The sequence below is a fragment of the Sciurus vulgaris genome (genome assembly GCF_902686455.1).
Source record: "Sciurus vulgaris genome assembly, chromosome: 11".
NCBI classification, from domain to species: domain Eukaryota; kingdom Metazoa; phylum Chordata; class Mammalia; order Rodentia; family Sciuridae; genus Sciurus; species Sciurus vulgaris.
In genome coordinates this window covers 21077208-21088639 of record NC_136472.1, presented here as the reverse complement: position 1 = coordinate 21088639, position 11432 = coordinate 21077208, and the positions used below count along the sequence as shown (strand labels likewise).

Sequence of the window (11432 nt, the reverse complement as noted above, 5' to 3'; positions counted from 1 at the left end):
TATTTTATATTTCAAAAATTAATTCAGTGAAAAAAATGTATGAGAATGATTAATATTTCTAATAGCTATGCTTGTAAAAACACTCCAAATTAATTTAAAACAATATTTCACTTGTATTACAAACCTTTGTTGACTTTGTTTTTTGTTTTTTGTTTTCTGTACTGGGGGTCAAACCCAGGTCTTCTTGAATGTTTGGCAAGCACTCTATCACTGAGTTGAATCCCCAGACCTTAGTGTAACTTTTCTTAATCCCTCAAATGATAAATCAAAAACAGAACAAAATGTATTGAGGTTTAAATTTTGGTAAAATGTCTTATTCATTCTGAAAGTTACTCTGCTTTTCATGGTAAGTAGATGTATAAGATATATCAGTTACATATTTTTCCATAAAATATAGTTTTAAAAACCAGGAATTTTAATCTGGTAAAACCTTTACTAAGGTAGTTTGTGTCAACAATATTCAATCATTTGTACAATAATGATTCAGGAGCTCAATGCAATTTAGAATAAGAAGTATACAAAAATTGTCATGATATTTAGAATGTCTTTATAAAAGCAATCTGTACTTGAAGTTAAAATAATAAAAATCAGTGTATTGTATTTTTCATTTATATGGATACCAAAAGATAAATGAGAAAAAAAATTAATTAAGACTCTCAAAATGGAAATTTATACTGAAAATAACTCTACCACCACCAGTTGGCCTGAATGGTGAGCTCTACCAATTACTAAGGGGGAAAGGAATAACTAATAACTAATTCTACAGATTCTTCCAGAATCCTGAAGAAATGTCTTATTTTCAAACTTTTGGAGACATATTCCTTGGCTATTAAAGATGAATGAAGAAATAATACGTGTGAAAATTTTAAATAAAATGTTAGCTGATAACTCTAGTAATGTATAAAAACAGTAAAAAAAAATAAGCAAATAATTTATATTGCTTTAACATTCAAATATCATAATGTCATTCACCTTAATAAGAGACTAAAAAAGAATGCCTGTCTATCACATTTCAATAGATGTGGAAGTTTTTTAAGTTCCAGTATACATAAACTTTGACCAAACTAATGCTGAAATGAAAGTTTCTAAGACTGTTAGTATCTCCCTTCTTTCCTTCTTTTTTATTTATTATTTTAATTTTTTTAAGTTCTATTTTCTTCCTGAAGAGGAAACATTATTCTTTAATTTGAACAGGAAAATCCCCCTATGAAACAGTTTTATCAAGAATATTCATAAAATATTATTATGTTCAAATAACACACAAAAAAAAATACGTAAGCAGAACATTGCTTCTTATCATGGATTCCTTCCACAGTATCTCTGCTTTTGTTTGGCCAGTTCCTATTCAGAACATCTCACACAGTTCCCTCTTCAAATGTCAGAATTAAATCATGGTTACTGATACATGTTATCCATGCTTATCCAGGACATGCAAACAAGGACAAACAAATTGTGCTTCTCTCTCTCTCACTCTTTTCTCTCTGTCGTGTGTGTGTGTGTGTGTGTGTGTGTGTGTGTGTGTGTATGATTCAGAGCATGGAAAAGATCCTTAAATGCAAATGAAAATCACAAAGATTGATACATTTTAAAATTTAAAGTTTCTGAAGTTGGGACTTCATTACGTGTGCAATTTCAGTTAACAGTGCTCTGTGCATAGTGGAGCAGTTCTCATGTGGAACACCTTCCACATATATATATGTATTTTGGTGCTTAAGCATCCCTGGGCTCAATCCATGGTGTGTGTATATATATATATACACACACACAATGAACAAATACATTTATTATCCAAACACATCTAAAAACTCAATTTTCTCTGGTGGGTTTCTGTTTCCATGATTTGTGAAAAGAAGAGGAGAAAAGCAATTAAGTATTGAAACATTTAAAGGTTTGTCAATCAAAATAAACTGATTTTAAATGATGCACTTAAAAACCTAGCATGTAACAGAGAAAGTGACTTTGATATCTTTCCATTTTCCTCATTAAAGACAAACCCAACAATATAAATGGTTTCTGGGAATCTCACCCACGTGAGTGAGTTTGTTCTCATGGGAGTCTCAGACCGCCCAGAGCTGCAGATCCCCCTATTCCTGCTCTTCCTGCTCATCTATGGGCTGACTGTGACAGGGAACCTGGGCATCATCACCCTCACCAGTGTCAACTCTAGGCTTCAGACCCCATGTGCTTTTCCTTGGACACCTGGCTGTCATCAATCTTGGCAACTCGACTGTCATTGCCCCTAAAATGCTGGTCAACTTCTTAGTAAGTAAGAAAACCACCTCCTACTATGAATGCGCCACGCAACTGGGAGGATTCCTGGTTTTCATTGTGGCTGAGATCTTCATGCTGGCGGTGATGGCCTATGACCGCTATGTGGCCATTTGCAACACCCTGCTCTACATGGTGGTGGTATCTCGGAGTATCTGCCTTCTGCTGGTGTCCCTCACCTACCTCGATGGCTTTTGTACAGCTACTGTGGTTACACCTTGTGTGTTCTCTGTGTCTTACTGCTCGTCCAACAAAATCAACCATTTTTACTGTGACAACGTCCCTTTGTTAGCCCTGTCCTGCTCTGATACCTACATACTAGAAACAGTGGTGTTTATCTTCTCAGGGACAAATTTGTTTTTCTCCATGATTATCTTTCTCATATCCTACTTCAACATTGTCCTTGCCATTTTGAGATTACGTTCCTCCGAGGGACGACAAAAAGCCTTTTCCACCTGTGCTTCCCATATGGTGGCTGTCACTGTGTTCTATGGGATGCTCCTTTTCATGTATTTGCAACCAAGGACCAACCACTCATTAAGCATGGACAAAACGGCTTCTGTGTTCTACACCCTAGTGGTACCCATGCTAAACCCTGTAATTTATAGTCTAAGGAATAAAGATGTAAAAGACATTTTGAAGGGATTCCTGCATAGTCCATGCAAATAGTTCAAACCAATGTAAATTTAAAACTACAACTATCTTACTGGTTTTTGTTTCCTCCTTAAATCTCTTCTCTTTTCCAAAATGGCAGTAAGTGATTAGAAACTCCATTTATTTCAGTAGGACAAATTTAAATTGTCCTCATTCCAACTTTAATTACTGAAACCAGAGAAAATCCTATGCATGTAATAGATAATAATTATAAGAGAATCACAGTCTCTGGAACAAAAGTCTGCCGTGCTTCTCCTTTGCTAGCAAAGCAATAAAACTTCTTTTCCCTTTTCTTCAAAAAAAAAAAAAAAAAAAAAACAAAAAAACAAAACAACAAAAAAAAAACTAGATAATAATCATAAAAGGACATATTAAATTAAAATGTGAGATATCAAAGAGTTCTTAAGATTTCTAAGTAAGTAAGAGATGGCTTATAACAGGGGACTAGAAGGTCTGTGACAATAATTTCTTGGAAAAGGGTCCAATCTGAGATTACCCTCTTTGCCACTGACATCTTTGTTCAATTACTAAAGATGATATATTTTATTTTTGCAGCAGTTTCTTCATCAAGTTCTCAACTTTTGAGGTATCATTTTATCTTGTTTTTAGTAATAAATGTGTATCAAAGAAAAAGTAAATTTTTAGCAAAAGATATATACTAAACAAAATGTATTTAGTACACATAGGAAAGAACACATAGAAAAATAAACCAAAACAAGTCAACATGAGCATTTTCTTCTTTCATCTCTCTCATTGGGTGCATGTACAAAAAACAAAATTCTGTCATTCACCCAAAAAAAAGTATGACCAATTTTTCTACCTCATGCTAACATTATTGTTTAAAGTTGATTTTCTTTTTGTTGAAGCCATAACACTCAATATCAATTCTTTTAGTACTTTCATTTAATGTAATTGAGAGTGAAATAAAATTATACCCTCCCTCCTATAGACATTGTCCTATTGTTCTGCAAGTGTCACATATTCTGAAGAGCTCCCCTGAACAACAACAAAAGAGGTGAATATGGCCATAGGCCAAATCTCTGTATGAGTAAAATGTTACCAATATACAATGGAGTAAAGGAGAAAGAACCAGAAACCTGATGTAAATGTAGTATCTGGAAAGAAACTGCATTTATGAGAATTTAGGGTAATTAGAAATAAACAAAATCTAGGAGCTCTGAGACTCAGATCAATGAGTCATCATCTACATCTAATCTTAAAGGAAAAGAAGTGAAAGAAAAAAATATACACAACTAATGACTATTTCTGGTCTCAAGGGACAACAGTAGAAATAGCTTAATGGTTTTAGCTGTGGACATTTTTGTTTATTTATTTTGCATATGTGTTTCTAGTTTACAGAAGTCTCTTCCTGCAGAAAATTCAAGGGGATTGTTTCCATGGTTTTTCGGCTTCTTGAGGTTTCCCTTTGACATGTGCTCTACTTCCAACCAGCTATTTTGTTGCCGTTTCTGTGGTCACAGGTCCTCTGACCCTCATGTCTTTTTATGATTGACCCAGGTAGGTGATCCATGAGAACCCTCCCAGTCTCAAGATCCTTAGTATAATCACATCATCAAATTTCTTTTTCCATTCAAGGTTACATGTTCAAAGGTTCGGGAAATCAGAACATGGACTTTTTGGAAGGGAGTATTATTCTCCCAAGAACATCTCTTTTGGCATGTTTTATGAAATTAGACATCCTAAAATTTTATAGCTATCTTATCAACCAGTGTTCAATATTTTAGCTCACAAATGTTTACATACAGCTACACTTTCTGTATTGTTTAGCTATAAAACTTTTGCCAAAAAAAAAAAAACCATACACAGAACCTTGCTTAAATAAAAATAAACAAAAAATCATTTAATTCAAAGGTCCTGCTTGCATACACAAGCATAGGTACACACTCACATATTTGTGAAACTTTTCATTCAGATATGATGAATTCAACTCCATCGACCCAAGCAGGTACACTTGCCAATCACAAATATTTAATGAAGCAAGATAAGAAAGTAGTTGGTCAGCTCTGATTTCCCTATTGGTCAAGGGGAGATTATACCCTTAACTCCCCTGATCTTTGAGGTTGTGCCTGGTGCCCAGAAGGTTCTATGGCATATCCTGTGTGGGCTCTAGTGTTTTGGGGGACTAGAGGAGATAGGAGATATAACATACTTTCGTGAAGTGAGGTACTTTCTGAGCATACTTGTGATAGTTCCGGAAGACTTGAAAAGGAATTCATAGAGGTTCTTCACAGTATATCTGTAGCAGAGTAGTAGCTCTGACTTAATACCATTATATGAGGATGCTCTGTACATAAAGCATCACAAGCATAAAAATCTCAGGTGGAGCAAACATCAAAGCCTCTCAGGAACTTAAGTATAACACAAGCCATCAAATGTCTCCAAATTCAGAAGTCCAGTAAATTCCATTTTACAAATTTAAACCTAAACATTGGCTAGAGGGACACAATATTTTTTTAAGGAATTTATTTTGTTTTGAAGGTCTATGAACATATATCTCAATACTTTAATGCTTAAATACCAAGACTCTCTAGGTTTAATAGCTTCTCCACTATACTAATAATCCTGCAAATATGATTTTAATTGACATACATCAGAATTTTCACAATTCAAAAAAGTTGAGGAATTTGAACATTTCCAATAAGATTTTCTTGCCTTTTACGTTTGATTCCTCTTTCCCTGGAAATCCTCAGGCTTTCCCTCATGTTGTCTACATTTGGTAAGCCACACCATTATCAGAAAAATGCATAGGGGAGATACTTCAGGACACTGTAATGGGTAAAGGTGTTTTGGACATGACTTCAAAGGAACAGACAATAAAACTACACCTGACAAATGAGACTACGTCGAACTGAAAAGCTCTGTGGAGCAAAGGAAACAATACATAGAGAAAGAAAACAACCTATAGAATGGGAAAAATATTTGCAAGATATTCTTCTGCAAGGGTTAATACCCTGAATATATAGGAACTCAACCAATTAAAAGCAGAAACATGAATAACCCAATGAAAAAGTTGGCTAAAGATCTGCACAGACATTTCTCAGAAGAAATACAAGTGACCAATAGATACATGAAAAGATGCTCAATGCCATTAATTATTAGGAAAATCCAAATCCAAATCACAATGAGATACCACCACATCTTAGTGGGAATGGTTATTATCAAAAGGACAAACATATTTATCAACTGCTGGTGAACCTGTTGAGAAAGACTGTTGCCATACAGTGTTGATGGTAATGCAAATTAGTTCAGTCTTTGTGGAAAACAGTGTTGAAACTGCTCATGAAATTAAAAACAAACTATCATGCAATCCAAAAATCCTACTACCCGTTGCATATAGAGGGGAAAGTAAACCAAACTGTTGAAAAGACAGCTGTACTCCTTTGTTTATTGAAGTCCAAGTCATAATTACCTAGATATGGAATCTACTGAAATGTTCATCAATAATTGAATGGATAGAGAAAATGTAGTTACATGAGGAAATACTATTTAGCCATAACAAAGCTTGAAATCCTATCATTTGTGGCAATGTGATCAGTCCTGGGACATTATATTAGGTGAAAGAAGTCAGGCACCAATAATAAACAGTGTATGCTAACACTCATAAGAGGAGTCTAAAAATATGATTTCACAGGGGTTTTGTGTCGGAGTACTGACTGAATTATGACCCTTGAGCTGTCCGGCTACAGAAGAGATGCCTCTTCTGGAAACTTTCAGTACCAAGCTGCTGATAAGAATGCCCAGTTGCTATGGTGGAGCCCTGTTCAAAAGGAGGTTCCATGCCTGCCATGGAATTATCAGTTCTGGAACTCAAGTTCAGACGCCAGATGCTGAGGGTGTAGAGAATTATGGGTGCAAGCAGATAATTATATTTGGGCTGCACAGAAATTTGTCCTTCACTCTGAGTGCTTTGAAGAAATTTCCTCACAATTCCTTTTAATAATGAAACCTGTATAATAAAGTGCTGAGCTGCTCTTGGTCACTATCTCCTACCAGGGTTTAGTGATCCACCAAGACAGCTTTTTTACTCTTGGTGTGTCTGTTTGTCTTTACTTCATCCCTTTACTACCTCTCCTCTGGTTAACTGGATTAATGGCCTTGCAGGTCATGGCAGTTGGCTCCTGAACAGAGACTGGACCCAGGGAAACTTCTTCAAATTGTCAGATAATTGGAATGCTCCTGAAGATGAGTGTTGGATAAAAGAAGATGAGGGGTGACTTTATAGCTTGGTGTAAAACATGGGACAGCTAGGATCTGAAGAAAGAGACCTGCACGTTGCTTTGCTGAGATTATACTTCAAAGAGGACACAGTTGTCATGATTTTTAGAATTTGTCACCAAAACTTGCCCCTGGTACCCAAGTTTCTGGGAGAACTTGGTAAACAACACCATGCTAAGTATGCATCTGAGGGTCCTGACAAAATCCCTGTGAGGACTTTCGCTTTGTTGTCATTAGTATGTGATTGTCTGCACTCATCTCATGAAGGTGTCAAATGGTGGACTTCTGACAAGATTTCTGACCTTAAAAACACCATTAAAGTTGTAAACAGTTAACAACAAGTTCTCCATCAACAACACTCTTCCTCCCTCACCAGAGGCCTCCTGACAGTAAACAGAAATTGGAGGTGGAGAGGTCTAATGGGGGCAAAATTAGAATTATGAGTACCCGGGTTAGTAATGTTATCACTGCTGAACAGGGTCTCCAGAAGAAACACGCACTATCACAACACATCTTAAGAAAATAATTTTACAGAAGAAAAAAATTGTTATAAAACAACAGACCTCTTTGCTTTTTAGTTTCAATAGATCTCTGGCTCTTCTACATTTGCATTAAAATGTAAATTATGAAGGCCTACAAAACCTACAAGAAACAAAAGTCTTCAGAGAATTGGTCAAGTCAAAAGGAAAAAGTGTCACATTAAATCCAAGTCACTTCTGGCCTGGCTGGCTATCTTTTCCACTCCATTTTATTAACAGGCTCCTCTCTAATGCTACAGCACTGGAAGGAAAAGTGCATAGATCCCAAATGTACAAGATACGATGGTGTTGGGGACAAATCTGTTAGTCCTCAGCACAGGTGGCCACCTGAAACAATGCTTTCAATGTTCTTCCTGGATGTTAGGTTTTACACCTGGCATTTCCAACTGTAGGCCTGCTTTATATTTAAATCATAATGTAAAAATCTGACGGATTTTTCTATTTTAATTTCTAACAGATAAATCTAATAGAGACTTTAATAAACATCTGTAACATTGCTTCCTAACTGAGGAGCACCACTTACAAAAAGTCACAAAATTTTGTTTCTTGTCTGTTTTGTGTATGTGTGTACACCGATTTATTTTTTATCATTTTTTTACAGATTGCATTTTGATTCATTTTACACGAATGAGGTACGACTTTTTGTTTCTATGGTTCTACACGACATAGATTCACACCATTTGTGTAATCATACATGTACATAGGGTAATGATGTCTGTCTCTTTCCACCACCTTTCATGTCCCTCTATGTAATCCAAAGTTCCTGCATTCTTACCGCCCATGCAATCCCACTTATGTATCATCATTCACTTATCAGGGAAAGCATTCAGCCTCTGGTTTTTGGGGATTGACTTCTTTCCCTTAGCATGATAGTCTACAATTCCATCCACTTACCTGCAAAAGCCATAATTTTATTCTTCTTTATGGCTGAATAATATTTAATTGTTATATATACCACAGTTTCTTTATCCATTCATCTGTTGAAGGGCATCTAGGTTCCACAATCTGGCTATTGTGAATAGAGCTGCTATACACATTGATGTGACTATATCCCTGTAGTATGGTGATTTAAAGTCCTTTGTGTACAGGCCATGGAGTGGGAGAGCTGAGTCAAATGGTGGTTCCATTCCAAATTTTCTAAGGAATCTCCATACTGTTTTCCAGATTGGTTGCACCAATTTAATCCCACCAGCAATGTATGAGTGTACCTTTTTCCCAACATCCTCACCAACACCTATTGTTCCTGGTATTCTTGATAATAGTCATTCTAATTGGGATGAGGTGAAATCTTAGGATAGTTTTGATTTGAATTTCTCTTATTACAATAGAGATATTGAACATTTTTTTTTTCATATATCTGTTGATTGCTTGTAAAATCTTCTGTGAAATGTCTGCTCATTTCCTTAACCCATTTATTGCCTGGGTTTTCTGTAATCTTGCTGTAAAGCTTTTTGAGTTCTTCATAAATTCTGGAGATTAGTGCTCTATCTGAAGTGGATGTGGTAAAGATTTTCCCCCCACTTTGTAGGCTCTCTCTTCACATTATTAATTGTTTTGTTCCTTTGCTGAGAAAAAGCTTTTTAGTTTTCATCTATACCATTTATTGATTCCTGTGTTGATTTCTTGTTCTTTGGGAATCGTCTTAAGGAAGTCTGGTCCTAGATGCAAAAATTCTTAACAGAATTCTGGCAAGTTGTATACAAAAACATATTAAAAAGATAGTGCACCATGATCAAGTGGGTTTCATCTGAGGGATGCATGGTTGGTTCAACATCTGGAAATCAATAAATCTAATACACCACATCAACACACTTAAAGAATCATGTCATTTCAATAGATGCAGAAAAAGCATTTGATAAAATACAGCACCTCTTCATACTGAAAACACTAGAAAAAATAGGGATAGTAGGAACATATCTCAATGTAATTCTAAATGGACAAAAACTGAAAACATTCCTTCTAAAAACTGGAACAAAATAGAGATGCCCTCTTTCATCACTTCTATTCTACATTGTCCTTGAAACTGTAGCCAGAGCAATTAGACAGATGAAAGAAATTGAAGGGTTACAAATAGGAAAAGAAGAACACGAACTGTCACTACTTGCTGAGAACATACTCTAAATTTAGAAGATCCAAAAAATTCCACCAGAAAACTTCTAGAACTAGTAAATGAATACAGCAAAGTAGCAGGATATAAAATAAATGCTCATAAATCTAATGCATTTGTATTCATATGTGATGAATCCTCTGAAAAAGAAATTAGAAAAACTACCCCATTCACAATAGCCCCAAGAAAATAAAATATTTGTGAATCAACAAATATTTGTGAATAAATCTAACAAAAGAGGTGAGAAAGATCTACAATGAAACTACAGAACACTAAAGAAAGAAATTAAAGAAAACCTTAGAAGATCAAAAGTTCTCCCATGTTCTTGGGTTGGCAGAATTAATATTGTCAAAATGGCTGTACTACCAAAATTGCTATACAGATTCAATGCAATTCCAATTAAAATCCCAATGATGTAACCTCATAGAAACAGAGAAAGAAATCATGAAATTCACTCAGAAGTATAAGGGACAAAGAGTAGCAAAAACAATCCTTAGCAGGAAGAGTGAAGCAGGAGGTATCACAACACCAGACCATCAACTATACTTCAGAGAAATAGTTAAAAAAAGGTATGGTATTGGTACCAAAATAAACAGGTAAACCTAGGGTACAGAATAGAAGACACAGAGACAAACCCACATAAATACAGTTATCTCATACTACACAATGGTACCAAAAATACACAATGGAGAAATGATAGCCTTTTCAACAAATGGTGCTGGGAAAACTGGAAATCCATATGCAGCAAAATAAATTAAACCCCCATCTCTCACCCTGTACAAAACTCAATTCAAAAATGCATCAAGGACTTAAGAATTAGACCAAAGACCATGCACCTATAGAAGAAAGGTAGAACCAAATCTTTGCAATAATCATTTTAATAATAAAATCTGTATAATAAACCCGTTGAGCTGCTCTTGGTCACTATCTGCTACCAGGATTTCTTGATCCACCAGGCCCAAACTTTTTCTCTGCTTATATGTCTGTTAATCTTTTCTTTATCCCTTCCTCACCCCTCATCTCGTTACCTGAATTAACAGCCATGCAGGCTGCAGCAGTTGGGAGTATGATAGTGATTACCAGTCTGGGGAGATTATGAGAAGGAAGGAGGTGCAGAAGTCCATCAATGCATAAATGACATTGCTTCATAGGATGATTGATTCTGGTATTCTATGGCACGTAAAGGTGAATATAATTAATATAATTTTATACTATTTTAATATCATGTATTAAATATCTCAAAATTGTTATGAGAGAGAAATTGGAATGTCACTACCAAAAACAAGTGATGAAATATAGGTGATATATATGCTAATTGCCATGAGTTGATTATGACCTGATGTGTACCTGAATTGAAACACCACATCATACTTGATTCACGTGTATTACATGATAATCTGAATGAGTAAATACTATTTAATGTCGTACCTATAATCTGTACTTTCCAAAGGCCTATTTACACAACACACCTTCAAAGACAAGAAAACATTCTTTCAACTGAATCATTTAGAATAGGAACGTACTTTGAAGAAAATCATAGCTATTGATGGTAAGAGAAAAATAAGGTTTGTATTGTAACCTCAAGCCTTCTTATTCCTGGAGTGACTGAGCAAAATTCCCACTACCCT

At 35.3% G+C, this 11432-nt stretch overlaps 1 pseudogene across 1 annotated transcript; it reads left to right on the top strand.

Moving 5' to 3' along the window:
• The first annotated feature begins 2006 nt into the window (after window positions 1-2006).
• LOC306639042 (olfactory receptor 8J3-like) lies at window positions 2007-2937 on the top strand (annotated as a pseudogene). Its single transcript has one exon. The product of its transcript is annotated as an olfactory receptor 8J3-like (transcript).
• The last annotated feature ends 8495 nt before the right edge of the window (window positions 2938-11432 follow it).